The sequence below is a fragment of the Schistocerca americana genome, chromosome 1 (assembly GCF_021461395.2).
Source record: "Schistocerca americana isolate TAMUIC-IGC-003095 chromosome 1, iqSchAmer2.1, whole genome shotgun sequence".
In the NCBI taxonomy this organism is placed as follows: Eukaryota; Metazoa; Arthropoda; class Insecta; order Orthoptera; family Acrididae; genus Schistocerca; species Schistocerca americana.
In genome coordinates this window covers 619959917-619976508 of record NC_060119.1, presented here as the reverse complement: position 1 = coordinate 619976508, position 16592 = coordinate 619959917, and positions in this window count along the sequence as shown.

Genomic DNA, 16592 nt, shown 5'->3' with positions numbered 1-16592 from the left:
TCGATGATTACCCAGCAGAATTTCACCATGAGGCGTAACATATTAATACGTGATTTTTCTTTTACTACCCAGTTTATTTGTAACATATTCTGTAGGCAATATCCAAATACATGTGTAAAATTGTATTAATGTACGTTAAACAGTTTGAGAAATATGACGTAATTAACAGTAAGATGCCTGAAACATTAGAACTTCCTTAAAACGGAGATAAAATTACCAACCCTATCGTCATCCAGTATTTTATAGTAAGGACCCCGAGTGACTACCAACAAACCTTAATTTCCAATTTTTTATAAACTTCTTCTTGCCGCTTAGCGTGAAATATTTCACACGTTAACTTATTTGTATAGTAGTCACACGGTTGAAGCTATTTCATATCTGGGTTGGGGGGGTGGGGAGTTATTGGTAATTTAGTACATAAGTTATAAGCTATTAAAACCTATGAAACAATCACTGGAAGGGATATAACTTCTCAGGACGTGCGGGATACAGTGCCAGCAATAGGTACGCACAGAAATGGCAAATATTTATGCTGGAACCGACTGCTACATCCACAAGTTTGGCTCGACGTTGGAACATTGGTACAGGTGTATACTTGTCTGCGAAGAGGATTTCATCGCACTTGCTTCGGCAGTACTAATGGAATCCAGGCCATTGCGTCGCCACCAATTGTCCAGAAACCTAGAGGGAATTAACCGCTCTAAGAGATTTCTAAAAAATGTGTGATTGAGTTCCGTTACCTACATGACTGGAGTGCACTATGCGTAATGGTTTGCTTAATAGTACACCCCAGAGTTGAAGCTTCCTTGTGTGCATAATATTTCGGCGACCCACTTTCGTTACTATCGTGAGTGTTGGTAGGAAATAGGCGACATGTTCGGAAAAATGGGAAATAGTCGGTTGACCTGAGTAAGAGAGGGTCTTGACATGAGAATAATTGTTAAAATTCCCTTGCAACAAGAAGTAATGCTTGGAATAAACACTGAAATTACAAAGACTATGAATATCTCACAACTTCTGCCTCTGTTCAGAAAACATTATCATCTCTTTATACCGAGCGAGGTGGCGCAGTGGTTAGACACTGGACTCGCATTCGGGAGGACGACGGTTCAATCCCGCGTCCTGCCATCCTGATTTAGGTTTTCTGTGATTTCCCTAAAATCGCTCCAGGCAAATGCCGGGATGGTACTTTTCAAAGGGCACGGCCGACTTCGTTCCCCGTCCTTCCCTAATCCGATGAGACCGATAACCTCGCTGTCTGGTCTCCTTCCCAAAAACCAACCAACCAACCAATCTCTTTATACGCTTGCTCTAAAGCAGGTATGGGCCGCGGGTTCTTTTGCGGCCAGCCAAGATAGTCAGAAATGTCATGTAACCCCTAGACATTTTCTGACATACAAAGTTATATAACCCTTGCAGCCATTGTAAAAGGTGCGGCCCTCCGTTAAGCTCTGGTTCCACAGAGTGGCCCTCGATCCTAACCTATTGCGCACCCCTGCTCCAAAGAAACTGTACCCAAAGACCAAGTCCTTACCCAAAGACGTTGACTAACTAGCACCGTTCCATCTACATAAAACGAAACTGTCAGTAGTAAGAGAGCCCACGTCAACGACACAACACGCGGATATTCCTAGCTAAACATTTAGGATTCCAACAGGTGTTGTGCAACTCTGCTCAGCCCCTGGCTGGTTACTCTCTTAGGCTGCCTCTGCTCATACTTCTACCAGCTTCCTACTCTAACTGTAACAGACCGCTGGACGGGGGGCCACACGGTTCTAGGCGCTACAGTCGCTACGGTCGCAGGTTCGAATCCTTTCTCGGGCATGGATGTGTGTGATGTCCTTAGGTTAGTTAGGTGTAAGTAGTTCTAAGTTCTAGGGGACTTGTGACATTAGAAGTTAAGTCCCATAGTGCTCAGAGCCATTGGAACCATTTTTTTGGTAAGAGACCAGCAGAACTTTCGGAGCCCTCTGCTTCCGAGTTTCATTCAGTTTTTCCTTCGCTCCCGCCAGCTGCTGACGTAGCGTCTTGTCGAATGGACGTTACCATCTCAATTGCTTTAGTTGTACACTGTTCTTCGGAGACCGAGTCGTGGGAGGGAGGCATTTGTCATTAAATCTCGTTTTAGGCCTGCTATAGGCTCTTCATGAAGTACAGGTGCCCTTCGAAAAACTCTCACTCTTTATCCCTCTCTTATCCTCGCTCCTTGTCTGCAGTTACATCACTCTTGTTTTCGCTATACGCTATACGCTATACCCGACCGTCGGCACCCATTCACTTCTGGTCGCCATATTCCCCAAAGTTTTTAGGGGCCTATGACATTTTACGTAACCAACCTACAACGTCTGACTGTTGTCGCACTTAAGCGACCAGTATCTGTTGCCTCGTAACTTTCTCTTTGAATGTTTCGAACTCACAAGACCTGGCCGTTTCTTGCGGGTACTGAATCACACCGCCCGTGTACTCGGCGTGACTCTTCAGAGTGGTATCAATTTTAAACCTTCATTCACTTTTATCATATGTTGTTTACATTTACATATCGCAGACGTTGAAACTACCGCTTCAGTTGTAAGGTTCTCTTTATTTTTCAGTAGTTAAAACACGTCAGGTTACGGTCTTTTGCATGCCCATCATCAGATGTTATACTGAAAATAAACAAGGTTTATATTTTTATGTCCTTAAAAATAAAATGAAAGAACTACATTCACACTTTACATTTTCCTCTGGAATAAAACAATTACATTTAAATTTTGTAAACTGTGATAGCTATATTCGCAAGTAATAGTTTCCTCTACAATGAAACAATTTCATTTACACTGTTATAAACCGATTTAATTGCACATATACTTTGCACTTTCCTTTTGATAATTTGGAATGAAACAATTATGTCTACTTTCTATTTCCAGAGTACGTCGAGTCTTCTTGTTTATGTGAACTTATTATCTATATTATTACCTCCTCAGGAATACTATTCAGGGGTCTTCGTACTATTATGTCTGTGCACTTTGATTTATGGTGGTAGTTTGTACACGTATCCTACTTCAGCAGTTATTATTGTTTAAATAATTCCATATAATTCCAAAACATTCTAGTCTTCAACAAAAGGTCAAATATAAATAGCATGATTAATGTTGTGCTCGTATACGTAGTGATGGAATAATATGACAGATATTTACAACCTATCTTTTTTTTTTTTGCTGTTCTGTGATCACCTTATGTAAATCATTTGAGTGCTTTCCTGCAATCTTTGGTTCATCTCGTTGTGTGGCCACATGATCTAATGATAACTCTAAGGTTAGCAAACAAATGTTCGTATTTTCCTTATTTACTATGCAACAATCAATTTCTAAATTTATTTGTGTGATTTCATCATTTTTAGTTGTGTTGGTGCACATTACTCGTTTTTTCTGTATAAAAGCTCTTGTTCCGTATCTCCTACGTTTACAGTAGAACCTCATTTTGTCTGAACGCCTCTTAGTACTACACTCTTAGGGGCTTGTCTCCCACGTAATACTGTCAGACCTCCCTCCCTAAAACTACTCATTACTACTCATTGTATTTAACTGTATCCATATACGTTGCTGTAAACTACATTTCTCTTTTAACAATCATTTGGCATTACACTCGTTGGCTGAAGTTTTGCTTCGCACTCTTCCTGGTGGAAGGTTGACAAGCGTGCTAATGTTTGCCAGCACATTTTTCTGTTCTTATTTAATTCCTTAAAATCTAGTTGTTCTGTTGACAGTCTTGTGTTCTGTCGTTTAGCATCGTCTATAAGAAAAACTCCTTCTTTCGTTAATAGAAAATACTGAATCAAAATACATTTCTCTTTCGACAGACGGATTTCTTGCGGTAAAGGGGACAACGCAAAAATCTTTTTATCTATTAACGGGCCATTTATCACGGATCCTTGTATGCTTCTCCTCTATAAATATATCTACATCGATTAACTTTAATGAGAGGTATACCGATGACTCGGCTAGAGGAACAGGGAACCTTACAGCTTTCTGTTCAACTTTTTTTCAGACTGGCGTTCATCATGCGGGCTGCTATGTGCCTTTCTGTGCATTAACTACTGCATTTATCATTTGTTCATACTCTGATTCTGTATCTCCAAGTACATCTGCCAGTTTCAGTACTTGTTCACATATGGTTACAAACGTTGTGACTCTTTCAAATCCTATGTCTGCATCCTTAATACACGAGTTAACGAATATTTGTAGCTTTTCCAGCCCAAATTTTAACGTGTCTTCGTTTTATTTTATAGCACTTACTGTTCTGTTTTCTCCTGATAATGTGGCTCTTACCACTGCCACTTATTCCTTAGTTGAACCCAAAAGGTCTTTGGAATTCTTCTCCGTTCCCTGTAATACGTAGTATCAACTTCATCTAGCGTACCACATATTATGTTACTTACCTTACTGGTGATGATAAACAGGCCTCTCTTCTTTCGTGTCTCATGCCTTGTCAATCGTTGTACTAACGTGTAGTTCTGTTACCTGTTGGTCTAGCAAGTAACACTCTATTAAGCCTCCATTCAGTTCTTTTAGAGGGTGTCTCTGTATTACTAGTTTGCTGTACCTTCTGAAAAAGTTCTGTTTTGGCATCTGCATTGACAAATGTCAGAGTCTTCCGTGTGGTACTGTATATTTCTACATTTCCTATATTAGACTCATCTATTTTTGAAACTTCGTAATCACTTGCCAAAGTTTTTGCGTTATCCCTTGTTGTGACAGTTACTGGTACAACGGTGTGTACTGCGAGAGAAGAGCTCCGACGGTTGATGTGGCCTTGGCGCACGTGCTTCGCGCACCCACAACAGCCAATCAGATGGTGAGCTTTAGTTTACGTTACCGTGGCAACGTCCCAGTGTTGCCATAGTGCTGGGCGACCGCTGCTGGCTTGCTCCTCGTCGGTATCGAACACTGGCAAATGCGCTGCCAGCTGTCAGAGCTCTTCTCTCGGCGTATGGAGTATAGTAGTAGTAATATTAGTAGTAGTGCAAAAATGGTTCAGATGGCTCTGAGCACTATGGGACTTAACTTCTGAGGTCATCAGCCCCTAGAACTTAGAACTACTTAAACCTAACTAACCTAAGGACATCACACAAATCCATGGCCGAGGCAGGATTCGAACCTGCAACGGTAGTGGTCGCGCGGTTCCAGACTGTAGCGCCTAGAACCGCTGGGCCACTCCGGCTAGTAGCAGTAGTAGTAGTAGTAGTAGTCTTCCCTCCTGTGTCATTCCTGAAATAAGAGGTACTATTTCAGTCTGTTTGCGTGTACCTTCACTTCTGTGTTTCCTCTTTAATTTTATGACTACATTTGGCGTGTCTATTCTGACTGTACGGTCCTCACCACTGTGACACCGATTTTCTAGCTCTGCCACGTCCTACTCTTTCGGATTTTGTCGTTTATCGCACTGGTCCTTGTTAGCTTTTTTGTGTTGTATTACTGATTGTCTTGCTACATTGTGTACTTTCTGTAAGCGAGCTTTGAATCTGTTCGTATATGATTCATATTCATAACTTACCTGTGCTGATTCTCGTTGCAATGTTCCTGGGATGTAAGCCTTTCTGCCATGCAGCAGTTCAAAAAACGTGCACCCTGTGGACCCACTTGTCCCATGTACTTCGATGTCCTGTGAAAACGTCTCAAATACTCTATCAATGGGCGGTGATTTCTGTCTAGTGCACCGCTTGAATCTGGATGGTAGGCCATTGTGTGTATATTGTTAATACCCAAAAATTTACAGTCTCTTAAAAAGACCACTTAAATGATTTTACCTTTGCGCTGTTGGAAGCAATGACAGAATTTCATACCTTAATACGATTTATTCTACGAACGCTACTGTGTCGGCCTCTTGTCGTTCTACCGGCATAGCTTACTTAAAATTACTTAAATTGTCTTGGAAAGTCAGCATGTATCTTTCATCTGTGATTGATACATTTGGACCTACAACGTCCATTGAACACTTTATGGATGTACTTTCCACCATGCCTGTTACTTCCGACTACATTTTTGTCTTTGCCTATATAAAGGTATTCTTTTGGTGCGACGTACGGGTTCTTCTACACTGCGTTTCAATCATTTCTGTTGCTTGTACTGCTTTAGCCTTACGAACGTTCTGCCATGCCCTATACCCTCCTAATGGATTATTTTGCATATAATTTAGTATTCGTTGCTTTTACTCAGGAGTAATCTCGCTTACTGTTACATCTGCCATTGCGTCTACTAATGTGTCCTCATCACTATTTATTTCAGATCTTGCTTGTACTTGCCACACAGTCACCTGTTTACCCTTTTCCTTTTCATCCATTTGTTCCCTGTCAGCATGGATACATGCACTGAAATATTTTTTACTAACAGCGTCTGCAGTGCTATTGAGCCTGCCTGGATTTTAGGTTACTATATAGTCAGAGTTTTCGAGTTCAAGTGTTCAATTCAGGAGTCTCGACCTAGGACTTTTACACTGAACATCCATGTTAATGGCTTATGGTCTGTTACTATTGTAAACAATCGTCCGTAGGAACTGATTTACTGCAAATACTGTAACCAATAATTCTTTCTCTGTGGTGCTACCATTTAATTCCACGTTATTTAATTATTTGGAGGTGCATTCAGCGACAAGTCTTCGCTAACTGTCTTGCCCTGGGACACAACCGGGCCTAAAGCTGCATTTCTCATATGTGTCATCACGATGAAAGGCTTTGGGTTAACCAATTTCTGCTTCTTATTTAAAACATTGTTTTGGCTTTCACTAAATTTGTATTTTGCACTTTCTTCAGCAATTCATTGAGTGACTTTGCAGTTTATCTAGAATTTTCGGTAGTACCCAATTAGGCTTAGAAACGTTTCCAATTCCTTTGTTGTTCTTTGCTTTGGAATGGATTTCACCTTATCCACCTTTGCCATGTCCGGTGCGATTCTATTATCCATAATAGAAGAACCCAAGTAGACCCCTTCTTTTCTTAAGAACCCGTACCTATTTGGTTGCAATATTAACATGTGGCGTCGCAACCTATCAGAAATTGAACGTAGTTCCCATTATGCTCCAGCAGGGTCCATCCGCAACATAATATACCGTCTAGGTACACATAACATTTAATTCCTTTCAGACCTGCCAAAACTGTGTTCATTAACAGGAGGAAACAACCTGCGGCTCCTTTCAGTCTCAACGGCATTAGTCTTGTATTAGTTTGAGCTGAACGCTCTCTATCTTCCTAGTCCGTATTTGGTAGTATTCGACCGCAAGGTCAAGCATTGAGAAGTACTTTTCTTGCCATAGTTAGTAGAAGATTTCTGAGGTATTTGGTAGCGGAAATGCATCGTCTACAGATTTGTCATTTTATTACTTTTAGTACACTAAGATTCCCCACATTTCTTTGGCGTCTCGTTTTGTAGCGACTAACACTAAAGGTGCATTTCAAGCCCTCTTGTCTTCGACTATCATGTCATCTTTCAGCATGTGTTGTATGTGTGCCACGCGAAGTAGCAGCAGGGTATGAGGCGTCATGTCACGGATTGCGCGGTCCCTCCCACCGCAGGTTCGAGTCTTCCCTCGGGCAATGGTCTGTGTGCTGTACTTAGCATCAATTAGTTTAAATAGTGTGTAACCTAGGGACCGATGTCCTGAGCAGTTTGATCCCTTAGGAATTCACACACATTTTTTGTTCTATGTGCTGTTCCAAAACCTCTTTCTGTGCTTTAGGTGTTCCGTATGGTTTAGCGTTTCACACTTTGCCTGCATATGATGGAGCTATCGGGATCCTTTGTCAATCGATGCATCGCGGAGGCTGTACGTGACAGTTTGTCACGTGATAGATCGAATACACGCAAATATTCTGTGTAGACTTCCTCTAATGCGTTTATTTCTTCTGAATTTATGTGATCCATTCTAAGCTGTTTTCACAGATTGCTACCAGGATTTCCTTTTTCCCTGCAGTTTTCTGGTGACACCCCTCAGCCGAAGCCATTGCGCTACATCGATTCTAACCGTATAATTTATATGAATACTCCTTTTCTTTAGCAACCATAGCTGTGCTCCCGTATCTGTTTATAGCTTTAATTTCCTATTTAACTCCACACGGGATAACCCAAGCACTTTCTGTGGCATAGTCTGCTACCTTAAGTATCGGCTAGTTTTACATGAGAATGTCTGACTGTGCAGCTGTGTTACCCTTTAGTTTCCTATGCCTCTCCTTCCCTTTCAGGCATTGACACTCTACCCTTTCTCGATGCTGGCCAAGGCCCTTCAGCACAGTTCTCAGCTTAGTGCCTCGTTAGTTTACAGTTGAAACTCATCCTGGTGCATGGTGCAGGTTACACTCAGGGCATCTCCATTCACACAGTGAATGCAGTCCTTTGAGCTCTTTATAATATTCTTCTCAACACGCTGTGGTCTATTTACATAACTTTTCCTGATCATGCCGCAATCTCGTTTATGACAACAACAGCAGAAATTAGTAAACTTTCTTGTCGTCGTAGTACGAAATTTTCCATCCGCCTTGTTTCTCCTACAAAAAAATGGTTCAAATGGCTCTGAGCACTATACGACGTAACGTCTGAGGCACAGTCGCCTAGAACTTAGAACTAATTAAACCTAACCAAACTAAGGACATCACACACATCCACGCCCGAGGCAAGATTCGAACCTGCGACCGTAGCGGTCGCTCGGCTCCAGACTGTAGCGCCTAGAACCGCACGGCCACTCCGGCCAGCGTTTCTCCTACACTTACTTCCTGTACTCTCTAGTCACCCACACGTAAAATATCTTAATTCTTCACTTTCTCTGGGCGAGTCCATCGCTTCATAGGCAGGCTCAATCTTTATTTCACTGATAATAGATAATTTTCTTTCTGAAATGGTAATTCCAACGCTGCAGCTGCAGATAATCCAATATCTCTCCGCAGTTCATGAGTATCGTCTTTATTCGATCGTTCCTCAGTCTTATACAAAACATGCTCTTCCTAAAGAGTCTACCAGCTCCATGGCACCTTTCCTGTTCTTTCTACTTGCGATCCCGTTTACGGTTCCCTAAAGCGTCGCTGCATTTCGTCTGTCTTACTTGCCATGATGATATTGGTTCCCTGCGGTCATGTATTTCCCGAAATATATTGCAAGCTTAATCGTCTATCGTCCTCTTACTCCTGTAATTCTCTATTTAAACACGTTTTGTTTCTTCCCACCCGTGCTTTTTGCTTCAACAAATTTAAACAAGATCCAATGCTACTCTGGACTCCCTAGTTCAAACACGGAATCTAAATGATCAAGAAATTCGTTTAGGTCCCTGGTGTTGGCATCAAAAGGTTTCGCTGTAACACACGATGCTTCGTCAGTTACTCTGCTGTTTTCCAATGATGAACTTGCTTCGCTAGGAAGGGGCGGGGGGCGGAGGGGAGGGGGCAGAATATTTTTTAATTTTAAACGAGTTACGACTAAAAGTTTTCGAATTACGGTTGCGATGGTTAAAGTTTGCTAGAACATGTGCCGACGATCTCTTCTGGCGCTCTGTGGCGCGGTGGCGGCGATTTGTCGGCCATATGGCTGCTACTCAGAGGGGCTGTACTTTCGCCTCGTACTTGGGAATGAGGACATGGCCTTACACCTGCCATCTGGATGAGGACATGGCCTTATGCCTGCCATCCAGATGAGGACACGGCCTTAACCTGCCATCTCGATTAGGACATGGTCTTACACCTGCCATCTGGATGAGGACATGGCCTTATGCCTGCCATCCGGATGAGGACACGGCCTTAACTTGCCATCTCGATTAGGACATGGCCTTACACCTGCCATCTGGATGAGGACACGACCTTATGCCTGCCATCTGGATGAGGACATGGCCTTACACCTGCCATCTGGATGAGGTCACGGTCTTATTGCTGCCATCTGGATGAGGACATGGCCCTACACCTGCCATCTGGATGAGGACACAACCTTATGCCTGCCATCTGGATGAGGACATGGCCTTACACCGGCCATCTGGATGAGGACACGGCCTTATCGTTGCCATCCAGATGAGGACATGGCCTTACACCTGCCATCTGGATGAGGACACGACCTTATTTCTGCCATCTGGATGAGGACATGGCCTTACACCTGCCATCTGGATGAGGAAACGGCCTTATCCCTGCCATCCAGATGAGGACATGGCCTTACACCTGCCATCTGGATGAGGACATGGCCTGACACCTGCCATGTGGATGAGGACATGGCCTTATGACTGCCATCCGAATGAGGACATGGCCTTACACCTGCCATCTGGATGAGGACATGGCCTTACGCCTGCCGTCCACTGCTTGCCTAGAGTGGCATCTCTTGTGGCCACTATCAGACGCTCTGTGTCAGGCTCACGGACTCTTGGCAGGTAATGTACCCTTATTCCTCGTGGTTTTGTGTCACGCTGCCGTTGCCATACGTTGCCCTGCACCCTGCTAGGACTCCGTTTGGAACTCTAAATGTTGTGGGACGAATTTTTACTTGACTGAAAGTTTCAAATCACCACAACTTGCTGCTGTTTACCACAATCACTATAAAAGTCTCAGTAAACCTTCTTTTTAAACTTTCATTTACACACACATCTGGAAACATTTGAGCTTTTTCTGTCGCATCTCAAAGGTGAATATTGTTTGGGACGGGGCGACAGGTATCAGGAAGAAGGGAAATAGTGAGATGGAGTCTTGACCTGACTATATTGATAATATTCCGTTATTACAAAAGGTATGCTTTGGAACAAGCACTGAAATTACAAACACTAATTACTGTTTTACAACCTTTGACTTTAATCAGATAACAGTATCAGCTCGTGACGTACTTGCTCTAACCGAATTGTACCCACGAAAAGGTCAAGTGTTTCACAGAGACATTAACGGACACCGCTCGGTCTACTTAAGATGAAACACGCAGAAGTCCCTACCTAAACCACTAGGATTCTATCAAGTGCGCAGCGACTACTGCAGTTAACTCTGCTTAGCTCTTCCTGGTTACTCTCTTCTGCTGCACCTGCTGATACTACTACCAACTTCCTACCCCAACTGCAAAAGATCTCTCAGCGTCATGCTTCCGTATTTTATACCGTGTTCACCTTCGGGCCCCACGGATCCTGGCATGGTGTGTCGTCGATGGGCTTCCGCCATTTCATTGGCTACAATTGTGCATTTTTCTTTGAAGGCTGAGTGGAGAGAGGGAGACATCAGTTGTTAAATCATGTCTTGGGCCAAATATAGGTTTTTCATAACATTTAGGTGCCCCTCCCAAAGACTCTATCCCTACCTTACACTTGCTCCTTGCCTACAGTTATATCACCCTTGTTTTTACAGCTTTTAGTGTTTTGCTACACGCGATGGTCGTCATCCTGGCACCTCTGATCAGTACTTTTCCTAATGCTTTTAGGAGCACCTGACATTCTGCAAAAAGCTCCATCGAAAGTCTGGCTGTTGTCACGCTCTGGCGACCACTATGGAAATTGCTCGCGCTGTTTGGACCAGAGTCTTTAACACCGAATTTCTTTATGATGGATGGCGACGATTCGAGGCATGAAGACATAGGTTGTTATACATGGGATTTGTATATACACCGGCATCCATAAATCCACTGAGTTTTGTAGTAACTTACGTTGTCAGATAACATTATGAGCAAAGCCATAGCGTGGCGGTGGCTTGTCCGTTATTGCCTGTTGTGTCGAACCTGTAGGTCATACACTATGAACCAAAGACACTAGAGGCCGCCAGGTTTTAACGAAAGTTTTTCTGTTGTAGGTGGACACAAGTTTGTGGTATGGGCGTGTGGAATGAAATATGTTGAAAAGTTCCTGTGACATTTAAATACTATGCATCACAATATAAAATTCAGGAAGTAACTCGAAAAGGAAAGAACGCTACCTATCTTTGTCGTGTTGGATTGGATAAAATCCGACGTGTTCCTGGGTTACAGTGTGTATGAAAAAAACATCCATACTCTGTCTATTCGACTCGAGCTTTCACCACCTTTCGCAAACAATGTCGCTGCTGAGGACTCTTGTACGCATAGCTCAGAAACGTTCAGACACGAAGAGCAGCTCCGAAGAATCGCACGCACGATTAATGATCTAAATGAATGGATACCCAGCTCGTTAAATTGAGAAGGCGGTTTAGTCAAAGTTAGGAACGCCTGAGAAAGAGCTTGGGACTGAAACAGAGAGAGAAGCGTACAGTATCTGGAAAGATCTGTAGACAGCTACAAAAACGTGGTATCTCCCGCCAACTAATAAAAATATCTTAATTGTAATGTTAAATATAATTTACACCTCAAAAAACATCGTGTGTTCCGCATTCTATGCGAACGTGGTATGTCTTGTGTGGGCCAAACTATCAGAGCAGTCGAGGCGAGATGCAGGTAACATCAGTGACACAACCATCTAAAACAATCAAGTAGATCAACAGCCGCCGAACAATGCCTGGAATATAATCATGAGGAGACCAATGTCGTGACGCAAACGCAAGCTCCTGCGACAGCGTTATTTCAGAGCAATCAAAATAACGATACGGAAAAACCAAATAACTAGAGTTGATGGCTGCGCATTTTCGCCGTAAATAAATCTCTCTGAGCACTATGGGACTTGACATTTGAGGTCATCAGTCCCCTAGAACTTAGAACTACTTAAAGCTAACTAACCTAAGGACAGAGGCAGGATTCGAACCTGCGACAGTAGCAGTCGCGTGGTTCCGGACTGAAGCGCCAAGAACCGCTTGGCCACAGCGGCCGGCCTTCATAAATAATCCGTCACAAGGTAAGAAGGATAGAGATCTTCATACCTACAAAATTAGAACAAACGTGAAGTTTACTATTCATTACTAAAGCCTTCTTCGACTCAGAATGGAGTCCAACAAGCACCAATAAAAAATCTTCATCATTTCGATAAATACATGAATGTGTTACAGGTAGGCTGCTACTGCAATTTTTGCATCTTTTCTGAAGACATTTGTTTCTCACAAGTCCTTCTGCTCTATACAAGAATTTTTAAATTAAAGCACATAATGTGTGCAAATACAACTAGTCTTAAGAGTAGTTTCTTAAACAGGACTGAAAAATACTATGATCATTAGTGTTGAATAAGCCCCATAAGTAGCCAAGCAATGAAACTAATCATCAAGTAAACTGACACATTACATGCGTTTAAATACGGACCAATAACAACCGTTTCATGAACCGTACATTAATGGCACATCTTGTGTGCTAGAGAAGGCTTAGAGGAGACACCTCCGCTTGACTGTTCAGAGATGTCACTAAATCCGCCTAAACACGTAAACTACAATACATGAACAGCGTGTATTAAACGGAGGGGGTGAAACGTTATGAGATTTAGGTTATTTATCCACAATGTCCGCAAGTCGTCGATCTTCCTCATCAGCCTCGACGCAGCTGCATGTTGGTTTTTAGCTGCGAACCGTTGAGTTAACTCCGCCGCAGCACGCTCAAAAGAAGATGTCAGCGACCAAGGCGCCACGGCGCAGGTGCAGCCGTTTCCCAGTGTAAAGTGATTTCGAGGTGGCTGCTGTAGTGCACTTGGTCCCACTCAGAAATCTCCGATGACCCTTTCCGATAATCCACTACGTATGTGGTGTCGGTAGTCGTGTGTTCGGTTGATCTTCTCCTAACCCCTAGTAGGTGTTAGCATCCGAATGCGCCTGAGTATTGAATAGGAACGTGGACCTCAAGAGGCCTTCTTGCTGACTTCCGCGCCGAAATCCAATACTGGCAGCACACTGCGTTATGTGCTGTCGGAAGACAGTTCCTCCTTCGGTGGATGGTAGGCCGCGAGCACCATTAAATTCAGTATATGAAGGCCATCGTATTGAGTACGTCTTCAGCTAGTTGACAGGCTGTTCTGATGCATCTAGGACATACAAACATCAAGAAAAATTTTGCATCACCCTAGTCCCCGAAATCCTGAAGACAGACCTTGACTCTGGATATTGCATCACAGACACAGTCCCTTTGACTGTTCAGAGATGTCACTAAATCCGCCTAAACAGGTAAACTGCAATACATGAACAGCGTCTATTAAACGGAGGGGGTCCAACATCCGATCAGTTCGTCATTGCACCAAGAAGGTGGTACACGCCTCGTGTTGTCTGTAATTCAAGCATGCCTATACGATCAGTACCGGGGTTCGATCGCTTTCGCATTATTTCTTTGTGTCAAGAAGGCCTCTCAACAAGGGAAGTGTCCAGGCGTCTAGCAGTGAACCAAAACGATGTTGTTCAGACATGGTAGAGATACAGGTAACCCAAGGACTACTACTGCAGTGGATGATCGCTACCTACGGATTATGGCTCGGAGGAGCCCTGACAGCAGCGACACAATGTTGAATAACGCTTTCCGTGCCACCACAGGATGTCTTGTTACGACGCAAACTGTGTCGCAATAGGCTGCATTGCCGCGCGGGATTAGCCGAGTGGTCTGAGGCGCTGGAGTCATGGACTGAGCGGCTTATCCCGGCGGAGGTTCGAGTCCTCCCTCTGGCATGGGTGTGTGTGTTTGTCCTTAGGATAACTTAGGTTAAGTAGTGCGTAAGCTTGGGGACTGATGACCTCAGCAGCTAAGTTCCATGAGATTTCACAAGCATTTGAACATTTTTTAGGCTGCATTATCGGCAACATCACTCCCTATGTCCTTGCCGAGGTCCATCTTTGCAAACACGAAACCATGCAGCGCGATACAGATGGGTCCAACATGCCGAATGGACCGCTCAAGATTGGCATCACGTTCTCTTCACCGAAGTGTGTCGCATATGCCTTCAACCAGAAAATTGTAAGAGATGTGTTCGGAGGCAAACCGGTCAGGCTGAACGCCTTAGACACACTGTTCATGGAGTGCAGCAAGGTGGAGATTCCCTGCTGTTACGGGGTGGCGTTAGGCGGGGCCAACGTACGCCGCCAGTGGTCATGAAAGGCGCAGTAACGGCTGTACGATAAATGAATGGCATCCTCCGACGGATAGTGCAATCATATCGCCAGCATTTTGGCGAGGCATTCGTCTTCATGGACGAGAATTCGCGTCCCCACCGTTCAGGTCTTGTGAATGACTTCCTTCAAGATAATGACATCGCTCGACTAGAGTGGCCAGAATGTTCTCCAGACATGAACCCTATCGACATGTCTGGGATATATTGAAAAGAGCTGTTTATGGACGACTTGACCCACCAACCACTCTGAGGGATGTACGCCGAATCGCCGTTGAGGAGTAGGAGAGTCTGGCCCAACAGTGCGTTGATGAACTTACGGGTAGTATGCCACGGCGAACACAGGCATGCATCAATGCAAGAGAACGTGCTATTGGGTATTAGGGGTACAGGTGTGTAGCAATCAGGACCACCACCTTTGAAGGTGCAATGTGTGGTTCTCATGAACAATAAAATTGGCGGATCAGTCTGGAACCGCGTGACCACTACGTCGCAGGTTCGAATGCTGCCTCGGGCATGGATATGTGTGATGTCTTTAGGTTAGTTAGGTTTAAGTAGTTCTAAGTTCTGGGAGACTGATGACCTCAGATGTCAAGTCCCATTGTGCTCAGAGCCATTTGAACCATTTGAACCAAAAAGAGTGGAAATGATGTTTATGTTGATCTAAATTCCAATTTTCTGTTCAGGTTCCGGAACTCTGGGAACCGAGGTTATGCAAAACTTTTTTGATCTGTGTATAATCATTACAGTATAGTAATCATGGAATTGTGTGCTATTACTGAAAACGCCATCGGGATCAATGATCAACTCATGACGAGAGCTGGACAGGCGAATGGAGTTGGCGTGAGGCTACGACGCAAGCTCGGCCAGCAATGACCACATGTGCCTGTACAATATCCTGCTGTATTCTCTTAACAAGCTGTTAACAGTTTTGTCAGTTCCTCGCTGTATGCTCTTGAGAAAGAGATAGAGTTCCTTGCAACATTTATAAGAGTTGAAGATTATGCTTGCCTTGCTTTCTTTGATTTTCTTTCGGAGTGTCTTTGCTGCTGAATGCTTATCCTCACTCTGCAGACAGTCTCTTAACATGCCGTGGATTTGACCCACTTGCGACATCCTGTCTTGCTTCCTGCTTCCACCTCTGTCTCTGGGTTGACTTATATTTTCTTCTGGGAATGTGAATGAGTTTTAATAGTATTTTCTGATCGCTACCTCTTCACTACTCTGTACCGCAACCAACCTTGTAGTGTCGACTTCAAGACGCACTTGACATTTAATAATCAGTCTCTGGAGGGGGAATGAGTCCGTCTGTTCATTTATTTGGCTTATATGAGTGCTTTTCATTACACGTGTATCCTTTAAATGACTATGAATGAATAAGAGTATGCAGAAGTGGATGAAGTATCCTCAAACAACCAGAGTTAGCAAACATCGCTAGTAGCCCATTTTAACTTAGCCTCATGGAAAGATATAGCAGAGAACGAAAGCAGTGGATACTGCAAAAGATAAATACTGTGTCCGCATGTTATTGGTGGGTGGATGCTAAGGCGTAACGGACTCTCTCACCTCCACCTTTTCGAAAGCGGAACCGTATCGGTCATGTGCAGTGTTCGACACTCATTAGGTGAAATGGTAAGTCTACAGACGTG